Below are 22,627 nucleotides of genomic sequence, written 5' to 3' on the forward strand. Positions count from 1 at the left end.
CCGTAAAGTCTGCTCTTCATTTTTTCCCTTAGAACTGCTCTACTTGTAATCTAAACAGTCTATTCTCTATCTGTAAAGCTCAGCACTTGTTCCTAAAGCATTTTTTAGTCAGGTAAAGCACTTCTATATTATACAAAGTACTTCACTAGCTTAAAACCCCTTTGAGTACCACTCCTACAGGTCCTTTCTGACTCAGTAACACAGCAAACTTTTTCATTACTTCTAGCATGTCAAAGGGTCAGTTGCTAGCTCTCCTGCTCAGCTGGTGAATCTAGAATATTGAGGCAATGTTACAATTGCCTCATGTACACAGACAACCCTCTCCTCCTCCCACAAAACACAAATACATGCGAGATGCAACTATATAGCTAAACTGGAGGCTGAGCTCTCTCAACTCAGGACTGGCAAAACCAGACAGGAGGAGAAGGTAACCACACACACCATAAACCCAGTCTCACATAGAACTATCACAACTACAAATCAAACACATAAACACACAAAGACATACTCGGAGGCACTGATCAAAAATCTACCAAAACAGCAGAGGCCTCCAAAGCAGACACCCAAACAACTGCCACCTCATGACATAACACAAGCAGCACATAGATCACAAAGTCAGTGTGCAAATCAGTCACAGCCCTTAAGGCCAAACACAATGCCAGACACACTTGTCATAGGTGACTCCATAGCCAGACACACTGACGTCCCACTCACCAGACTGAACAAGGAGAAGGTCACAGTAAGCTGCCTGTCGGGTGCTAGAATCCGCCACATAACACAAGCAATCAGGTCACTCCACAGCAAGTACAAGTATGACTCAGTCATTGTCCATGCCGGTGTGAATGACCTGAGCCTGGACTACATGAAAAGAGACATAAAGGAGCTCTCAGATTATGTAGCCCAGGCTGGTATGACCCTGACCCTGAGCAGTATCCTACCTTCACCAAGAATGATGCCACAATACAGAGACAAAATTATCAGTTTTAATAATTGGCTTAATTTCTGGTGTCATTCTAAGGGGATCCAATGTCTGTCTGCCTGGAATGACATGCTTGACGATGGCTTGCACCTGTCACCCCTGGGTTTCTGGATATTGGCAAAGGCTCTTGCCACCCCCATAGTGCCTTTTTTAGACAAGACTCAAATTCTAAACCCACCACCCTAGAAAACAATAATGGAAAAAAACTAAGGGTAATGCTGCTCAATGCCAGAAGTCTAAATCTCATGATGCATGCCCTCGAAGCCCTCCTCAGTATGGAGAACATCGATGTCTGTGCTGTGACTGAAACCTGGTTCAAGGCTCCTGAGACCCCCCCCCCCCGGCACTATCAGGTTTTACCTCATATCATGAAAGGAGGTGTATCCATATTCATCAAGGATACCCACACCTCCAGGCTGGTGGCAACTCACGAAGCATCAGAGACCATTCAGGTGCAATTAACCATAGGCAAAACTGCTCTACAGTTTGTAGCATGTTACAGGCCACCCTCTCAAACTCAGGAACCCCACACAGCCTTCCTGAAGACACTGGAGAGTATAAATGTCTCTCCAAACACCATCATATTGGGTGACTTCAACTACCCAAACATAGACTGGGAACATTACTCAAGCCCCAATACCCTAGCCCAAAGGTTCCTGGAGTTCATAAACTCAAATGCTATGGAACAACTTGTCACCATTCCCACAAGAGGTGAAAATATACTAGACCCGATCATCACAAACATGGGGACAAAATGCTCCACAGGAAGTATATCCCTCATTGGTGAGATCAGACCATAACCTAATCTCACTGGAGATCCACATCCCGCCCCCACCCCCAACAAAAAAGACCACAGTGAAGAACTTCTCAAAAGCCAACTTCACACTTAAGACTGGTGTGGTATCCTTCAAGGCCCCTGAGCCATTGGAAAGCACAACCCACGCTGCTGAATCCCTTACAAATGCTTTCTCCAGGATTGCATGGATCAAGCAAACCCAAGTAAAATCAAGACCCTTTCCACCAAAGGCAAGCACCCGATCTGGTGGACCCCAGCCATAAACAAACTTTACAACAAGAGGAGAAAGCTACTACAAGATAGAGCAAAATCCCTAAAAGGGAAGACATCTCTGATCAATACTAGTAAAACCCTATGATCACTCATAAAATCATCCAAGGCCAACTTTGAGAGAAAAATCGCCAAGGACTCAAAAGACAATCATAAGGCCTTCTTTAGCTATGTTAGAAATCTGGGTGGAAACTCCCAGATATGCTCAGAATTAGTCCAAAATGATACAAAAATCACTGAACCCACAGACATTGCAAACATACTGGCAGACAGGTTCAGTGAAAAAAGGAGAAATATCTGTCCCAGCAGAGTGTAGCCTCCCAATCATCTCAAATGCCCAGGTGAGAGCTGCTCTCTAAAGCTAAAAACACAGCATCAATGGGACTGGATGGTGTCCCCAGCTGTGTGCTACACGAACTCAATGAGGAACTAAACCCACACATAAGGCTGCTGTTTAATCTTAGCTTTACCACAGGATAAAGAGTGGCGTGACGCAACTGTGGTCCCACTCCACAAAGGCGGTGCTTCTACGGACCCTGGTAATTAAGCCTGGTCTGCAAAGCTATGGAGAGGATCATAATGCAACTCATAAATAAAGACATAGGGGACCTACAGACATTGGATCCTATCCAATTCGGCTTTGTCAAGGGCAGATCATGCCTCTTGAACTTGGTTGACTTTTTTGAAACAGTCACCAAGGCCATTGATGAGGGTAAGGCAGTTCACACAGCCTACCTTGACCTTGCAAAAGCTTTTGACACAATACCCCACTCGGGTATCATAGAAAAGCTCACCAGCTTAAATGTAAACCCATATGTCACAAGATGGGTTGCAAACTGGCTCAAGGACAGAACCCACAGGGTTAGAGTTGCTGCTGCCATGTCAGACTGTGTCCCACAGGGCTCAGTCCTGGGCCCTCTTGTTCTGCATCTACTTTTCAGAAGTGCAGGCAAACATAGGAGGATTGTGGCTGACAAAGTTTGCAGATGACTGCAAACTGGGTGCCATAGTTGAAAATCCATCAGACACAGATATCCTTCAGAGAGGTCTCATAGAAACGGATAACTGGTGCCAGAGCCTTGGCCTTAAGCTAAACGCCAAAAAATGTATAGTCATACCCTTTGGTAAAAACAAGGTAACCCCAAGTTACCACATAGGTGGCAATCCATTAAGCACAGAAGAGGTTATCAGGGACCTGGGGACCCAAGTTGACAGTAACCTTTCTTTTGACACTCACATTGCCAAAGTGGTTAGGAGGACCTTCTGCATTGCCCACCTGATTATGAAGGGATTCACATCCAGATCAAGGGAGGTCATCGTTCCCCTGTACTCTTCACTTATCAGACCAATGATTGAGTACAATGCCCCATTCGGAATGTATCTTACCCGACACCTGCAGCAATTGGAAAGACCCCAAAGTTCCTCACCAAAAGGATAAAGGGCAAAATATGCCATATGCTGCCCGACTGAAGAAACTCCAGCTCTATTCAGTTGCTCAGAGGTGACCTGTGCCTGACATACAAGGCCATGTCCAACCCGGAATTAATGGACATGCTCCACCTCAAAAAATCCAAATCCACCAGAGCCACAAGAGCAAGAGACTTAAACCTCAACACGGATATAAATAGGACATGCTGGAGGGACAGATTCATTACCCAGAGACTCCCTATGCTGTGGAACAGAATCCCGGTCCATGTGAGACAGAGCACCTCACTGGCTCTGTTCAAGAGGAATCTTGACCAGTGGATGGGAGATCGTTTACCCCGGGGATCATCTCTGTATCACTGCTGGACAGAGGCACGGCAAACTAATGGGTATAGTATTCTTCAACCTAAGGGGGTGGTGAAAGCCACACAACTCTGGCTAGGCTTATAAATGCCCTAGGGCAGATAGCCTAGTATGAACCTATGAACCTATGAACCTATGAACCTATGAACAACTGCACCAAGCCTTCTAATCTAAATTATATAAATTACATTTACAATACTTTTCGGAGTTTTGTAAATAATAACGTTGATATCAAATTATGGTTCCAGTTATTAACTCCATTTAAAATTATAAAACACTTTTTCAACAACATTCCTACAGATATCCTTAACTCATGGAAGAGAAACACTTCATATGTTGGTATCAATGTATAGAAAATCTAATAAATTCAGACATGAATCAGTTAATTAATGCATTTAATTTATCAAGCACTGACTGACTAGCTCTCAATACACTAATAGCTTATGCAAAAGATTTATGTAGAACAATAGATAATTCCTCATTTAGTTCCATGCCCAAATTTATATTTCATTTATATGGAATAATATATGGAGACTTTAATTCGACAAATTTGATTTCAAACTTATATAAAATTATCATCAACTATAAAACAAAAGCAAATCAGAAATTTTGGAATTTCATCACTAAAGATCATACATTATTGTTATCAAATGAGACCAAAAAAGATATATTATATTCTATAAAGTTAACCTCAAATATCCAATGTTGGAAAATCTTTGCATGGAAGCTCCTTCACAGAGCCTTTTACACTCCAAGTAAAATAGTTAAATTTAATAACATGAATGAAACATTATGTTGGAGGTGTTCATTAAAATGTAATGCAGATTGGTCTCATATTATGTATGAATGTTCTTATATAAAGAAATTTTAGGAAGATATTGGTGAATTTTTGCAAGCCATTTATACTGATTCTTTTATTTTGTCAAAGTTATTAATTCTCCTGAATATATATGAAGCCACTGCAATGAAAAGGAAAGACCGGTATCTTCTTTGGACTATAATGGCAGTATAAAAAAAATGTATCACAAGGAAATGGAACTTAACTATCAGTCCAACTTTTGAGGATTTTCTAACTCTGTTGAAAGAGGTAGCTTTGTTAGAAATCAAATTTAAGAAAATGAGAATCTTTCCTAGGAAATGGACCAGCAATCCTTGGGAGAAAGTTCTCTCCCTAATTGAGACACTCAAGATGGTCACAAATTAACCTACATAAGAAGAGAAGTCACAAGAAATCATCATTTATTTGTCCAACTGTTTGTTTGATAATGTATAGCGTCTGTATATGCAATAATGATTTGTACTTCTTATATACAACTGACTTGAGGCCTATGTACATTTGTAAATAGTTACTTAACTTAAATATTTGATTTACAAAATTCATTAACTATTGTTTGTAAAAAATTCTTTCAATAAAATTATTTGAACAAAAAAAAAATGATTTTGCAAATCAAAAGGCCCACACTCTTTTATTAAAATGGAACATTTTAAGAAACAAGTTCATCAGTTAGACTGTGACAAGCCTACTCTTTATGTTGGTGGTGTGTCATTGCTTCTTGAAACAGTCAGTGCATTAGATTTAAAGGCAAAGAATGAAGAATTTTTGTACTGTTCGGATAAACGGCAAACCCACAGGGCTCAAAGTTGATACAGGTTCTAAGTGCAATGTTATGTCAGCAGAAATATTTGCCAGAGTATGTAAAAGTGAAAGGTTTGATTTGGCAAGGTGCGTGAAACTTGTTGCTTATGGAGATGAAGAAATTCAAACCGAAGGCTCAGTAGTGCTTTCATGTTACTTCCAGCAGAGTAGAAGCTACAACTTATTATTTTATGTGGTCAAGAGGCACATTCAATCATTATTAGGGCTCAAAGACTCCTTGAAAAGGGGACTGATTTAATTTAATAAGGAAGTCCATCATGTTAGCTTAAAATACCACTACTCTAATTTTGCCCATTGCATTTTTTCTACCTATGCTGATCTTTTTGAAGACAAACTAGCCAAATTCAGTTGTGTACTCCATGAAATTAAACCCAGAGGTCAGTCCAGCATGTAAAGTTCCAATAGCCATAAAGGACAGAGTCAAAGCTGAGTTAGATAAAATGGTGTGACAAGATTTGAACAAAGTGCTAAAAAGACCTCATCATCCAATGCGCACAGTTGAAGAAGTCACAGCCTTGATGCCAAATGCCACTATTTTTTTCTGTTTTTAGATGAAAAGAGTTCATTTTGGCAAATTCAGCTTGACAAAAATCCTCATTGTTCACTACATTCAGTACTCAGTTTGGTGGGTGCAGATTTTTGAGAATGCCATTTGGGATAAATTCTGCAAGTGAAGTCTTTCAGTATGCAGTGGAGCAAATCTTTTCTGGGTATTCTTGTGCTATCATAGTAGATGACATACTGGTAGGAAGTCATGATGAAGCTGAGCATGACAAAAACCTCAGAAATGTTCTAGAAGGGCATGTCAAGAGAATCTTAAGCTCAATGCACAGAAATGCAAGTTCAGGCTACAAGAAGTTCTTTATGTTGGTCATTTATTTACGAGTACAGGCATATGACCAGATCCTTCAAACCAAACAGCCATTGTTGAGATGCCAGCTCCAGACAATGTTCAAGCCTTGCAATATTTTCTTGGCATGGTCAACTACTTAGGCAAGTTCATTCCAGACTTGAGTCAACTTTCAGTGCCTCTCAGAGAACTGACACATAAAGATATCTCTTGGTCTTGGTCAGAGCAACACCAAACAGCATTTGATGTACTGAAACTGAGAATTCATTGCCAGTCCGCTGATGCTCAGATATTTTGATGTTCACAAACCAGTTACACTTTTCTGTGATGCTTCAAAATTTGGACTTGGGGCTGTTATTCTACAAGAGGATCAACCTCTTGCCTATACATTGAGAGCTCTTATCCAAACTGAACCACAGTATGCCTAGATTGAGAAAGAGCTTTTGGCAATTGTGTTTGCATGTTCACAATTCCATGATTATGTTTATGGTAGACCTCTCCCAATTGAAACAGATCACCAACCACTAGTCACAATCCTTAGTAAGGCAATGTACGCAGCTCCAGCCAGACTGCAATGTTTGATGCTGAGATTGCAAAAGTACAGTTTCAATCTTTGTCTACAAGAAAGGCAAACTTCTTTATCTTGCTAATACATTATCCAGATCACGCAGAAATACCACTGCACAGAATGACAATCAAGATTCTCAATTGCTTGATGATTTAGAAGTCGTAGAAGTGAGAAATATTTCTTCTACATGTCTTGATGAGCTGAGAGATCACACAGTCACAGATCCAGTTTTACAGAGGCTCAACCACTTTATCAATCATGGATTGCCTTCAAGCAATCTAGTTTATCTCAAGAACTGCAACCTTATTTTCCATACAGAGATGAGATTTTGTCTGACAAAGGTATCATAATGAAAGGTCTGAAAGTCATTTTTTTGAAATCCTTTCAACCTGAGTACATTGCTATCTTGCATTGTGGTCACCCAGGAACCAAATCTTCCAAAAGAAGGGTGAGATAGATAGTATTTTGGCCTTCTGTGCCACAAGACATTGAGAGAGCACTGTCTTTTTGTTCAGTATGTAATAGTACAAAGTCACATCAACAGAAAGAACCACTTTAGCTTAACCAGATTATGGAACTACCTTGGTCAACAGTAGCCACTGATATCTTTATGTGGAATGGTCAACATTATTTGGTGTTAGTAGACTCTTACTCAAATTGGTCCAAGATTGACTTACTTCCTAACCTAGCATCTAGTACTGTCATTACTAAGATGAAATGTCATTTTGCTCTTCATGGAAATCCACACAAAGTTAGTTCTGACAATAGCACACAGTTTACAAGCCAACAGTTTAAATGATTTGGAGAAGAATGGGACTTTATTCATGTCACAAGTAGTCCAGAGTACCCACAGTCAAATGGTTTGGCAGATCATGCAGTTCAAAGTGCAAAACGGTTACTTGAGAAATCAAAATGAGACAATACTGATGTTTTCCTGAATCTCTTGAATCTCAGAAATGTTCCTCATGATAAACATCTTGATTCACCTGCTCAGAGACTTCTGTTGAGACAAACCAGAACCACATTACCACTCAGTAGTCAATTGCTGGTTCCATGTGTCAAGATCAGCAGATCAGTGAAACATAATCTGTTGAGGAAACGCCTATCCCAGAAGTCGTATTATGATAAGACCAGTAAACTGCTCAATCCATTATGAAAGGGAGAAGTGGTAAGGATGCAAATGTCCAAAGTTTATGATTGGATTGGTGTTGTGAAGAATATTTGTTCAGAGCTGACAGTGTACATTATAGAATCAGAAGAAGCAACTTTTAGGCGGAATCGGAAACATTTACTACCAGTGTCCGAGCCTGTACCACAGCAAATAGCCTGAGAGAAATACTTTTTATCTCAGAGTGAGTTGTCCGGTGTTCCAATTCCAGAGGAAGTTCCAGAGGACATTCCTGTTCGTATAATGAATCCAGAAGTTCCTGATATGAGTTGTACACCCCAGACTGTCCCTGTTGCTAACTGTACTCCAAACTATTATGTTACAAGATATGGTCAAATCTCTAAACCTTGCAATAGATATGAAGCAACGTGGACATGAACATTGTATTTTGTTTCTAATGTATATAGTAATGCATGCCTATCTTCTGCTATTGTTTGGCATAAAGGACAATCTTTTCAAGAATGAGGATGTAGATCATTATGTGTGTATATACCTTAAGAAGCTACCCAAGGGCTTGCACTAGAGTATAAATACTGAGCACATGCAAGCCTGACTGCCATTTTGTAGTTAGCTGCTGAGATGTACACACATATGTATGTAAGCTCTGTTTGTTAGTTAGTTTGTTCATATTTAAATACATTGTTACCCATCCTGATGTGTTGATATCCATTAAAGCATCTGAAAAAAACCCCAAGCATTCTTATTATTTGTAATAGAGATGAACAACCGACAAAAGCTATCAAAAACGTAACATTAATAATCAGTGTTGTGGTCATTATTCTCATTATCATCAATCCTTTTTTTTTCTATTTTTACAAGGGTTTGGGTGTCACATCAGCATTAGTCAATGTGAACAAATTACAATGTTTACACCACGTGTTAGCTAGCTCTCATAATGATAGAGTGTTCTGGTAACTTTCGGGAAAAGAAGGAAAATATATTTTTATATAAAATGATAGTTTATTTTTATATTTTGTGACATAGAAATAACAGTAAAATGACTCTTTCGGTAAACTTCAAGATAGATATGCTCTGTTGCCTATGAGAGTATGAAACAGACTAAGGGTATTTTTACAAATGACTATGTCAGTAACCTGCCTAGAAAATTGCAAGCAAATTCAAGTCTTTGTGAAGAAAACATTATTTATATGCATTAATCAAAAATAGACAAAAAGAATCTGTAGTTTTGAGACAGTCCATCTGAAAATATTCATTATTAAAGGGGTTAATACAGGCAGAGGATGTGAAGATGATAGATCAGTCAAAATAATGGGTTCATAAGAATACCCCCATATTCTTTTCCTTATGTGAGCATAAATAGCATATGAATCAGTTAACTCAGCCCTCCATTTCCTTACTGTCTGTATGGAAATAACAATGTCGTCAGACTGAGGCCTTTAGAGAAGTAAGCAAATCATTGTTTAGTGCCTTTTGAGGCCTATTGAGAAGTAACAAAAACAAAACACACGCACGAGGGACAAAGTGCACGGTCCAAACCAAAACTGAAGGTGAATCCAAAAACGGATCAGCACAATGGTAATGCAGCTAAAATAAATTTATTGTAGAAATCAATGCCATTTCGGATAAATAAATGGCTTGCAAGCCAGTTTCGGCTGTAAAAAGCCTTCTTCAGTGCTAAAACACAAATATTCAAAAGTTAAACAGCTCCAACATCCTGGTATTATATAGGGAGACCCTTAAAGGCATATTACAATGTTAGATATTTGATTATATACACGTCATGAAAAATGACTAATAAATCTTGTCAATAGAAACATAATACCCAAATGACCAAAAATAACATGTGTACATCAGAGATTATAAATAAGATTCTGCAATATGCATAAATAAATAGGCTGGCATATTATTGCATTTCATTTAGTCCAGGTTTGAACAAAGTCCCTAACCTGGTTATCCACACAGTTTCCATATTATTATGTTTATTATGCCATCCTGCTTTGAAATTCCTATGCATTTGTATTTTATCTATGATGATAAATTTGAAAAGAGCAGTTGGATGATTAATGGTGTGTTTATAAAGGGTATTGGACAAACGATGATTTCTAATGGCACTAAGGTGTTCACTAATTCTCAATTTGAATGGTCTGGACGTCTGACCAACATAAAAGGAGGAACAGGTACATGTAGCTAAATAAATGACCTAGTCCAAACTACAGTTCCCAAAAATGTTAATCTTGTATACCTGAGAAGTGTTATCTTTTGAGAAGTAAGCAAATCATTGTTTGCTGCCTCTTTGCAAACTCTGTTTGGTACATGACATACATGGATCAAAAAGATTTTAAAATACTCTAAAATGCAATGCAGAGTATCTACAGCCCCATGTCCTCTAGGGCATTATTGATGTCCAGATCCTCAACCTGACTGAATTATTTCATTCAACAAAATTTTAACAATTTTTTGAGAGGGCATGCACTAGCTAACCACCCATAAAGACTTGGGATGCTGTGCTCATGCAAGATTTTAAGCTACTTGATGCCACTGGGCTGTATGGTGTTAAAGCATTGCAGAGCTGTGTAAGTGTAATATATTTGTACCATGTATGCACCTTTGCATGTCTACAGTGCTCTGGTTATTAATAATAAATGAGTAACGTTATTCAACAATCACTTTTCAAGTGTGTAACCTGAAAATATGTATCCAAACTGCAGTTCATATTATAGTGATCACTAATGATGCTACTGCCTAAAAATGCACATTTGCAGTATTACATATCAGAGTACTTTCCTGAGATGAAATGAAACAGCCCCTGGGTATCTCTTGTAGTTTTTTTTTTTCAGATTAATAAAATCTACATAAATAAGTGCTTTGGACTAAATATTACTCTGACACTATGAGGCTGTGAATAAAAAAAAGATAATTTAGGTAGCATGTAGTTTTTTGGTCTCTTTCAAACTTTTTCTTCTAAATAAATACAACAGTTACAATTTAATTATTGCTTTTTGTGAGTCCCAATTAAAGTTCTCTATGCCTAGTTGATACTGTTCAGATAAAGCAGATTAATTAATATATATATATGTTTACACATACTGCACTGAAAACAATTACAAACTAGTATGCCTCTTTCTTATCTGATTCCAATTAACTAACCAAACAAAAAGTGTTCATGCCTCACTAATGTAAAAGTATACTAATTCAGGCAGTCCATTCAACCATACCGTAAATTCTTATTGTAGTGTTTACCTATGGAATTTTAGACTAGTATGGTTGCTAAAGTTTGTTGCATCCTTTGTGATGTTCATCTGCACAAATTCTTGGCAGTGTTTTCTACCTTACATCGCTGGGGGACTGTAAACAAATACTCTGCAATCCCTTTTCAACAAAAGATATCCAGCAATTAGAAATTAAAATCCATGTGCATGTCAGTTACAAGTTACAGCCATTTATTGTACCTGTCAAGTAAATGGCGAAATGGAGAGAGTGCAATGCACTTTAATGAATCAACGATGTTACTATGGCAACCTGGCACATAGCTTAAGGTTTAGTAAGAAGCACTGACTCGCCTTTAGAATTTCAAATCATATTACCTGGTATCCAGCAGAAAAGGAATAGCAAAAAGGACAGAAAATACAATATACTAAAATAAGGAAATTTTGTTTATAATCCTTGGCTATATAACATGTTAGTGTGACAATAAACTTTTACTGAATCTTTTTCAACTGTCAAATAATAAAATGCATTTCTCTTAAAACAATCAAAACAGTGTACACAATTAGCAATGTGGTCATAATCTTTTAACATGTCATAATTATTTTTGTAGCCATTTACAGTATATATATATATGTGTGTGTGTATATTAAGCAGATTATATGAAATGTTATTTAAGAAAACAAGCTTTCGCACTTTAATCTGATGTGAAATTTGTTTCCTGAGTTCATCTTTATAATCTACAAAATCAGTAGGAATTATACCAGGAAAAAGAAATGCCACTTTGAACAAATTTTTTATCTCCAGGTGACAACTGCCCAAATAAAATAAGACTATTAACACCTATAAACAGAACAAATCTCAGCCTCCTGTTTGAAAATATATTTTATATATGCAGAAAATGACAAAATGTACCTCTATCCCTGTTTAATTTGGGCTACGGTACAATGAGTCAAGGGTATCATCTTTGAAATAACTTGACAATAACATGTAGAGATTTTTGTATTTCTGGCTTTGGATTTTTAAGTTCCAGGCTATATAAAAGTATTGTTTTCTTTCAAGGAAGCTTGCATACTTATGCTAATGACATATTTTAATATTGACAACTGTCATACATAACTCCGCTTGCTATAGTTTTTATCATTTATGTGAACATTTCTGAGCTAACAACCATTTATATAATCGGTATGAAAATCCAGAACTCATTATTTAATGAAAAATATTTATTCCAGAAATAATATATTACTAATATCAGAAGAGACTTCCACAGCCTGTATTTTGCTCAGAGATGTTATCATTTTTTTTTTACTTAAAACAAAAATAAATAGCACTTCAGCAACTGATAAACAGAATTAAAATTTTACTTAAGCTCTTTCATACCAAATACAATGGACTTCATCATAGGTTCATAGGTTCATAGGTTGGTACTAGGCTATCGACCCTAGGACCTATACAAGCCTAGCCATAAGAATTCCCTGGCTATTTCTTCCCACAGTATTTACTTCCCTAGACCCCTGTCTAGCAGGGTGACTGACATGATCACCGGGGTGAATTTCCCATCACCCATCCAATCATCAAGGTTCCTTTTGAAGAGGGCCAAAGAGGCGCTCTGCTTGACATGTATCGGCAGTCGATTCCAGGGTCTGGGGAGTCTCTGGGTCAGGAACCTATCCCTCCACCATGTTTTGTTCATTGTGATGACAAGGTTTAGATCCCTGGAGTGTGTGTCTTTGAGGGATTGGGATTTCTTTAAGTGTAGCATGTCCAACAGCTCTGGGTTTGACATGGCCTTGTATGTTAAGCAGAGATCACATCTGAGTAGATGATATGCAACAAAGTACAAGCGGAGTTTTTTTAGATGGTCAGCATACGGCATCTGCTTTAGGCCTGTGATTCTTTTAGTGAGGTATTTCTGTGGCCTTTCCAGTTGTTGCAGATGTCTTGAGAGGTACATACCAAATGGGGGCATTGCATTCTATAATGGGTCTAATGAGGGATGAGTACAGTGAGACAATGACCTCCTTTTTTCTTGATGAAAAGCCCTTAGTGATGAAGTATGCCACATAGAAGGATTTCCTGACTGTTGTGATGATGTGTTTATCGAAGGTGAGACCACTGTCCACCTGTGTCCCTAAGTCTCTTGTCGCACTTTCTGTGTTTAGTGTACTGCCACCTATGTGGTAATTCATGGGTACATGTTTTTTCCCAAAGGGGATAACTATATGTTTTTTGGCATTGAGCTTGAGCCCATGGCTCTGGCACCAAGCATCTGTTTCTGTAAGGCCCTTTTGTACAATATCCACATCATTTGGGGATTTAATAATGGCTCCCAGTTTGCAGTCATCTGCAAACTTTGTTAGCCAGAGTCCCTTAGTGTTGGCCTGTACTTCAGAGAAGCAGATACAAAACAAGAGCGGTCCCAGGACTGAACCCTGAGGTACTCCACTTGTCACTTGTCTGGAGCTGGATTTGGAGTCAGCTACTTTTACAGTCTGGGTTCTGTCAGTAAGCCAGTTGGCAACCCATCGAGTGACATAGGAATTAACGCCCAGCTTAGTAAGTTTATCTATGATTCCAGAGTGGGGGATGGTGTCGAAGGCCTTGGCAAGGTCCAGATAGGCTGGGTGGACCACCTTACCCTTGTCCTTGGCTCTGGAGACTGATTCAAAGAAGTCAGTCAGGTTCAGGAGACAAGAGTAGCGCTTCACAAACCCAAACTGCATGGGATCCAGTGTTTGAAGGTTACCAATGTCTTTGTTTATACGTTCCATGATAATACGTTCCATGGCCTTGCAGATCAGGCTTGTCTGACTGATGGGGCTGTAGTTCCTGGGATCCAAGGTGGATCCCCCTTGTGGAGTGGGATAACTGTAGCTGTGCGCCACTCAGTGATCACGAAGCCTGAGGTGAGGTTATGATTAAACATGACATAGGTGAGGTGCCAGTTCAATTTGTAGTTCATGTAGTACCCAGCCTGGGATGTCATCTGATCCCATGGATGCTGTATTCTTAGCTTTGGAGAGTGAGTTTTTTACCTGTGTGGCCGTTATCAGAATAATAAATAACAACACAAACACTGTTTTTATACTAAATTCCTATCACATGGTTAGATCAGCTGACATAAACATCCCTATCAACAAACAGATATAATTTCATATAAAAATACGTTCAAACATACCTCTCAACTGTCCTGTTTTATTTTGTAGAATATGGAGATTTTTACCTTTTGTTTTTGGTCTGTTCCTCATAAAATGTTTGGTTTTCTGGAAATCATTTGAGTATTGAAATCACTAAGTAATAACAGACATATGAGTTTCTGACTTCATATCTTTTAGAAAATGCATGCCAATTGTTATTCTAGCTACTTTTCTAAGTTTAGAAGAGAGATTCTTACAATCTGTCCCTATTTGTATGCTTTTGTCTCCCCATTATTTTTGCCTTTATCCATCTTTCTTGTCCTAAAATACAGATTTCTTTGTTTTTATTTATTTGGGATGAAAGCACTTAAATAATTTTTAAGTATGTTTCTTGTTGCTGTGGTGCTCTTAATTTTTGATTTGAGTTAGTTTTAGTAATTTAAACTCATTTTTGCATAGTTGATTACTTTGATATTTCAGATACTTTATGCATCCTTCCGCCCGTCCATCCATCCATCCATCCATCCATCCATCCATCCATCCATCCATCCATCCATCCATCCATCCACAACCCCTTTTTTCCTAGTTTTGTAAATGGGATCAGGGTGTCACTTCAACACTAACAATCATCTAGAGCCAAGGTTTATGCCACCAGCTGGCTGTCTATTTCAAAGAATTCACATGTATTTATTTGTTTGTTTGTTTGTTTGCTTGCTTTTATAAATATATACATACACACACATATATATATATATATATATATATATATATATATATATATATATATATATAATGGCACAGACTGCTCAAATCTCTGAAAAGTATAGTTGGGTGGGTGAGGCAGTAAAGACATCCAAACATTTAAACTGATTACTCTGATATCAAAAACAAGAGAAAGAATACTAAAAAACGTATAATTTATGCATATTGTAAATATAAAATTTATATTTCAACCTGCTTTTCAGCCCAGGATTTCTTACATTGCCTGTACTGTCAACTTATTGGATGCTCTGTGTAATGGCTAGCCTTCTAATGGTTTATTTCTCAGTATGGTTAAGATGTTTCATATTTATTCATATTTGCTTACTGGGATAGTACACTGATTTATCACTGGTTCATGATTACTGAAGAATGGCACAGACTGTTTAAATCTTAGGAGAGTGTAGGTGTATGGGTGACGCAGTAAAGACATCCCAAAATAAAAAAAAATGGATTAATATGATATTTTATTTGACTTGTCTTGGTTGACTAGGAAAGTCCTACTGTTCAGACCCCATTTTCAGCGAAGGTCCAGGAACAAAGGCTCCACCACAGTACATTTATCTTAACAAGTGAATTTCAGACAGTTCTCAGAAAAACAACAGTTACATTTCTCATGAAACAACAAACATAATTACATGACAGGTATATACAGTAAAGTATTTACATCAGCAATTATAAGTCTATACAGTTTTCCAGTTGTAAAATATTGCAGAAGTAAATGGATTGATACTGTAGAAGGGAAACATTGTAAAGAAGTTTAATGTTCTTTCATTTCAGTAAATAAAGGTTTGCAAGGAGTTCAATATACTAAATGAAGTTAGTTATAAAATTATGCAGGAAAGGAGATTTTAATATTGAATAGGGTTGTAAAGAGTTCAAGAGAAACACTGAAGTAAGCTATGAAATAATGTATAAGGGGATGAAAGGTGTTTTGGAGGATGCTGATAGCATAAGACTGAAAGCATAGTATAGGATTGTTTCTATTTAAGCTGCCTGTTCCAAATTAGTGTATCTAGAAGGTTTATAGCTTAGGTATACAGGAGATGCATGACAGGGGTAGAGTGGGGGGAGGGCAGTTAGAAAAAGAGCAACTGAAAACTGAAATAATATTAACAATTCTTATAACTCATTCATATTTTGAATTTAAAACTGATATTTCAGCCTGATTTTCAGTCCAGGATTTCTTGTATTGCCTATACTGTGGACTTTATAAGTGATTATCAGATGCCCTATGTAATAGCTACCCTTCTGACTGTTTCTATTTCAATATCCCTAAGATGTATAATGTCATCGGGTTCTAAACTTACATGTATCTCATTATTGTTACAGTCTACAAAAAATGGGTATGGTTAGTAAGGGCAATATGTCATCTGAGGAGAAGTCACTAATCATATAGCCCAGACTTATGTGTAGAATCCCATGTTGTTTAATATCTTTATGTGTTCCCTTTCCTGCCATTAATCAGATCATTTAGGTATACTGACAACTATAAGTTAACAGAGTATGACATTATTATCAACTATAGATTCAGGACAGGTTTTAAATGGAGTGGTAATCATTTGTGGAACAAAGGTAATCTGACAGCTTACCATTTTTAATGGTGTGGCTTTATGTTTTGAAACTAGTGATCCTGTCTTATTTTTTTTCCAATTTGAACGTTGTTATGCTTCCATAATATCAAAGTATGTGAGATAGCTTGCACATGTTTTTTGTCTTCGTGTAAGTTTCATTCAGAAATATATATTCCCCTTGATTTCTTTATCTAAAACATCTAATTCAGTTTAGAAGAGTCTAATGATGCAAATGATTTCCTCAAGGAAATGATTTGTTTCAGTGTTAAAATAGCTATACTGTCAAAATGTTATCGGTTGTAGAGCCTTACAGTAATGCTGGCTTTGAGCATCAAGTATTTTTATTGTTTGGGATAATGTTGTCAGAGAAGAACTTGCACACCTCCATCTACACTCTGAAACAATCTACATACTTAAATTATATTTAATAATTCAAAGTTATGGAGATTTTTAGAAGTAATAGGATTCCTTCATTCTGGAATAAACTTGTCATTCTATATTTTCTCAAGCATAACTAAAATAATAAACCTCAGTAGGACAGTCATAAATAGATGTCTTCCATCTACTTGACGGCCATTCACTGAGACCTGACAAATGCTAAGTAAGACTACAATAATGGCTTGGCAACAATGAGATCAGTAATTGACTAACATCAGAAATGCTTCTCATCTCTGCTTACTTAATGGGTTTCCACCATACAACAAAATCAAAACATTTTCATATATATATATATATATATATATATATATATATATATATATATAAATAAATACATAGCGGTGATGTGTCCTATTAGGATGGTTTTCAAACTGAGCTATAATTGCCATTTGAGTATACATCAATACTGTTTAACATAAATCATGCTATGAGCTAAGCAAAACAGTTTGGTTTAATAAAATAAAACTATAGAACTTTTCACTAATTTACACAAACCTAAATTGAGGTATCTAAGGAAAAACAGGTGCAGTGGTAATGATCTCCAGAGGAATGTCTATAGGTATGTCATATAAGTGATCATGGTTCAGGGATACTATAAATTTATATATAGATAGACATAAATGGGAGCCAAACTATCAACAGTTGTTTCTTTGACTGCTGATAGATAAAAGTGCCGAAACAACTTTCTGTGACAGTAGACTTTTCCCTTTGCTTCATTGTTGTGCAGTCTCAAAGCAGGTGTATATAATTTTTGGAGTCTAGGGGTGTCCCCCACATGGGGCTTGCCCCTTTGTAAAAAAAAGAATTACTTCCAAAGTTTGCCAAACGTTTGACACAATTTTTCTGTCTACTGGCATTTGATAGACTGGTTGTCAACTGATCATAATGCTTCCTGATAAACTCACCAGAGGGCACAGTATTCTGAAAAACACTGACATGCATTAGCCAATAAAGTAAAAATGAAAAGTGCAACTCAAATACTGCATTTTATGATAATGCAGGATAGAGCAAATGCAGTGTCATATATGTTGCACACCCACTCAGGCCACAGTGCTAGTAGTATATCTGTGCATTATAGAGGCCTACTATTCTTACTAGTCAAGAGCTCCTTGATGGGAACAGGGAAGATATGGTAATGTTGACATCTTCTGCTACATGTCCCATGTGAACTTCCCACTAACCTGTATGCAGGAATGCCCATCGCACACATCAACTGTGTTGGCTCAGCAGCATACATCCGGGTGCAGGGATATTTCAGCAGCCAATGGGTGGAACACTAGGTATATTTCAGACTTATGCGTCAGTGATAGTGGATGCAGTCATCACCAGCATGCTGAATCATATTTAAGGAATACACCACATTCCCCAGTACCTTCAGGAATAATGATACATCATTCAAACATTCCATATGTTGACAGGTCTTCTGATGACACTAGTTCAGCAGACTCTATGTCTATAGAGCAACATGTTCCACTGTGCAGTGACACTATATATGAAACAGGAGAGCTGTCACTCTAGCATTTGATAGGTGCTCTGAAATATGGAATTAAATCATCATCAGTGTGATTTAAAGCACTCTGGAACAAGTGCCTGAAATACCTTTTCATTCAGTGATTTTCATGTAGCACATTGACAGAGCTGAGGAAACAACATCAGATGACTCAAGCCATAATGAACACATTTATACTAACCAGTGCACACTGTTCTTAAAAGGCTGCTACTTACCCACTGCAGCCCTAGCTGATGATGCCTACCTGATGTCTCCTGGTCTTTTGTGAGGAGAGGTACAGCTGGATGCAGTAGAAAACATATACAGTAGTGAAACACATATTTTGCATCATTGTGGGATAGTTCAAGTGCCTGGAAACCTTATGGCGTGATCCAGTATTCACTAGAAAAGGCAGCACGGATGTTTCTGGCCTATTACATGTTTTACGATATCTGGATGTTGTGAGTTGACTCCTAGGCAATATATACTTATTTTATATATTTTTGTTGTATATTGGTTAACCAGGAAGGTCTGAGTTGGAATGAAGCCAATTTTCAGCAGATTCCCAGAAAGAAACACTCCAGATGCATGTCTTTGTAATGTGGGGGGAAGCCCACACAAATGCAAGGAGGACATTCAGACTCTGTATAGAAGGCACTCCAGCCAAGAATTGAACTAGAGAACCTCTTGCTATTAGGTGAAAACACTACTGCTGCACCACTGCGCTGTCCAGTGTAGAACAGGTAGAGGCTGAAGGCATAGCAAACCATGTGAATTGCAGTACCTCCATCAGTGTCTGCTGCAAAATAGACACAGCATATTCTGTGACTGGCATTTTGATAGATCTACATGCAGCTAAGCATATGTCGGATGTCCATCTAATGTGTGGTAAACTAGTATCCACCATGAGTTTCCCAAAACCACTGAGAAAATAGGTAAATGAAATATAAACCTGAATTTCTGTCATAACAGAAAGAAAACATAGTGGAAGCTAAGCAGTACATATGGTATGTAAAGGGTGCATCAGATAGGAAATCATATGAAAATATTTTTTAATATTGACAGTATCATTATCTATATCTAGCACACAATATTCATTGCTGGTTAAAGATGCACACACAAGGCAACAACTGACCATACTCATGTTATTGAAGGTATCTGTCATTGCCACATCCATAGCCAGTCTTACTAGATGCAGCAGTATGTGACAATGTCTGGGTCATAACCCTCACATAACCTACAGTACACCTATGCAGTAATGGCATCTCTGGGCCTCTGCCCATTCTGCTGACATTTTCTCCCAACATCCATGGCGATGGTCCCTGTGCATAAAACAGCTCAGCTACAGGCACTGTCAAAGCTTATGCATGATATCCAACAGTCGCACATATAGCATCCAGAGAGGCATGCAGGGTAGTTTGGTGTCTGACAGTTTAGTGTCAGTGACAAAAGCTATTGTCAGAGAAAAATGGACCTCAACACAGTTAGACAACCTGGTTAACAAACAAGCAAATAAATACATGAAATGTACACTTTGTGTGGGTTTCTGAGTTGTACGACTATTCCTAGATAGCCTGTGTATGATTCTGCAGAATCCAATAATTTTGTACAATATTTTTCTGATGCCACTCACAGAGACTTGTCTACCACATGGATGCTCTGCCACGTCACTAAAGCATTAATTAGTTGTTATATTGCACCTCTCAGATCAGATCCTACATCATTCCCAGAGTGCTATGTGCCAGGCATGATTCTGGTGATAAATCATAACAACCCACTGTGATGTGCTACAGCTAGATAAAGCACTCCTAGTGCTAATGAGGAGTGTGTGCCATTCCATAAACTCAGTATCACATATGAACATACCCATTCCAGTACCGAGTATTGGATTGTGTAGTTCTTCAGATGGTCCCCTCTGGGTTGGTGTGACACAGTGCCTTGCAGCACTGTATGCTTATTCTGGCAAATAATCAGACACTACAGAAAACAATGATGATTCCAGTGGTACGGATCTTTCACCATATGCAACCTACCATGGCTAAGTTAGTTGGTCATACATGCACATTTGTAAACCGGTGATTGTATTGGGCATCACAAATATTCCATATGCCCACAAGAACAAAGAAGCATGCACATCGGCATATGTGTATACTTTATGCATCCCTTTCATAAGCACTCAGTACAACTTGTACTCATTACCAGAATACCCTGGTTCTGCTGGCTTGGCATGCTAATAACATCTGGTGTCAAGTGGAGAGAATTTTAGCCCTGGAATAAGGCATGGGTCAGAAATATAAGAAAACCTGTGGCTGAAAGCACATGATAATGAGTAATATATATATATATATATATATATATATATATATATATATATATATATATATATATATATATATATATACATATATATATATATATATATATACATATATATATATATATATATATATATATATATATATATATATATATATATATACCCACAGTGACAATGTAAAGTTTTTGATTGCCTGTATAAGCACCTGGCTGACTCTGAGACACTATGCATTGGACAAAAGCATGACTCTCAGTGACTGAATTTGTGCTACTCTATTTTGTAATATGCAAATCAGTGGTGAGACATCTGTGAGCAACATCCATCCACATAGATTGCTTTGTAGCTTGTAGTCTACCACTACTTGATAGAACAGCTACAACAGACACATCAGTTTCCCTTCTGGGAATGATCAGTAAATTAGACTGGACACCAAGGCACCAAGGGAAGAAATGTACTTCCTTTCTAGTATGAGTGGTGAGTCCCGATATCATCCACCATTAGTGGTTGGGCAATCTAATCTATGAGACCTGTATGACTTTCTGTTTTAGTCAGTTATGTCTGTAAAACATTGATTGTATGTGTGATGCCCCTGCACTGACCCAGTAATCAAGGAGCCTCAATCCTCACCACTGGCAACAGTGAGGGATGTACACACTGGGAGGATGAAAAGTACAGACACAGTAAAGTGCAATTTCCCTTAAGAGCACACAGAGATCACAGTCAGTCTGGGGCAGGTTTCTCCCCCTTTCTCCAGATCCCAAATAGACTCCCCACTGGCACAGCTATAGGGTTGAGATCTTAGCCGAGTGGCCAAGCTAAGACCTCCAGCACCCTCTCTATCCAACCAGTGCTTTGTGTCCCTGCCCAAGTAGCTGACACACACACACACACACACACACACACACACACACACACACACACACACACACACACACACACACACACATACACACACACACACACACACACACACACACACACACACACACACACACACACACACACACACACACACCTGGGAAAGGTTGGCACAGGTTTACTAGCTATGCCCCCTTTTGCCCAGACTGTAAGGTTGTTCCAGCTGCCACCAGAAAACTCTTTATCAGCTACTATAAGGCCATTAACAAAGGATGTCCAATCCTACTGTGTAATGTTACTATTAATCCAAATGGTAGTCTGACCAAGCAAGGCTATTTGAGTGGCCTGTACATTGTCACCATATAGATATGCAACTACTCTAAGAGCTTAAATATGTCTCACAAAGATAGATTTAAATATATTTAATAATAAATAATAAAAGAACAAGGCAATACTCAGTCAATCAACACAGTTACTTCAGAATTCAAAATCACAGGAAATATTTAAAACAACACTGCAGGACAGTCTCAAATAAATACAGAAAACATCTAAACTAATATTTACTATATTCCTAACTATATCTAAAAAAGATACTTTGCCCTGAATCTTACTTACAAACAGGCAAGTGCAGATGATGATGATGAGTGGATGATCTTGCTAGGTCCAAAACAAAATACAAAATGCACAGTCTCTCTCTGAGAGAGTTCTTAAATTAGTATCACATTTTACTGATGGGGTAGCTTGGGTGACATCACTCTTTGTCACCTGACTTCCCAGGTTAAACAGAAACTTAACAGAATTTTAACATTTCTGT

This window comes from Protopterus annectens, chromosome 5.part1, assembly GCF_019279795.1.
Source record: "Protopterus annectens isolate FY-2018-M chromosome 5.part1, PAN1.0, whole genome shotgun sequence".
Lineage (NCBI taxonomy): Eukaryota > Metazoa > Chordata > Ceratodontiformes > Protopteridae > Protopterus > Protopterus annectens.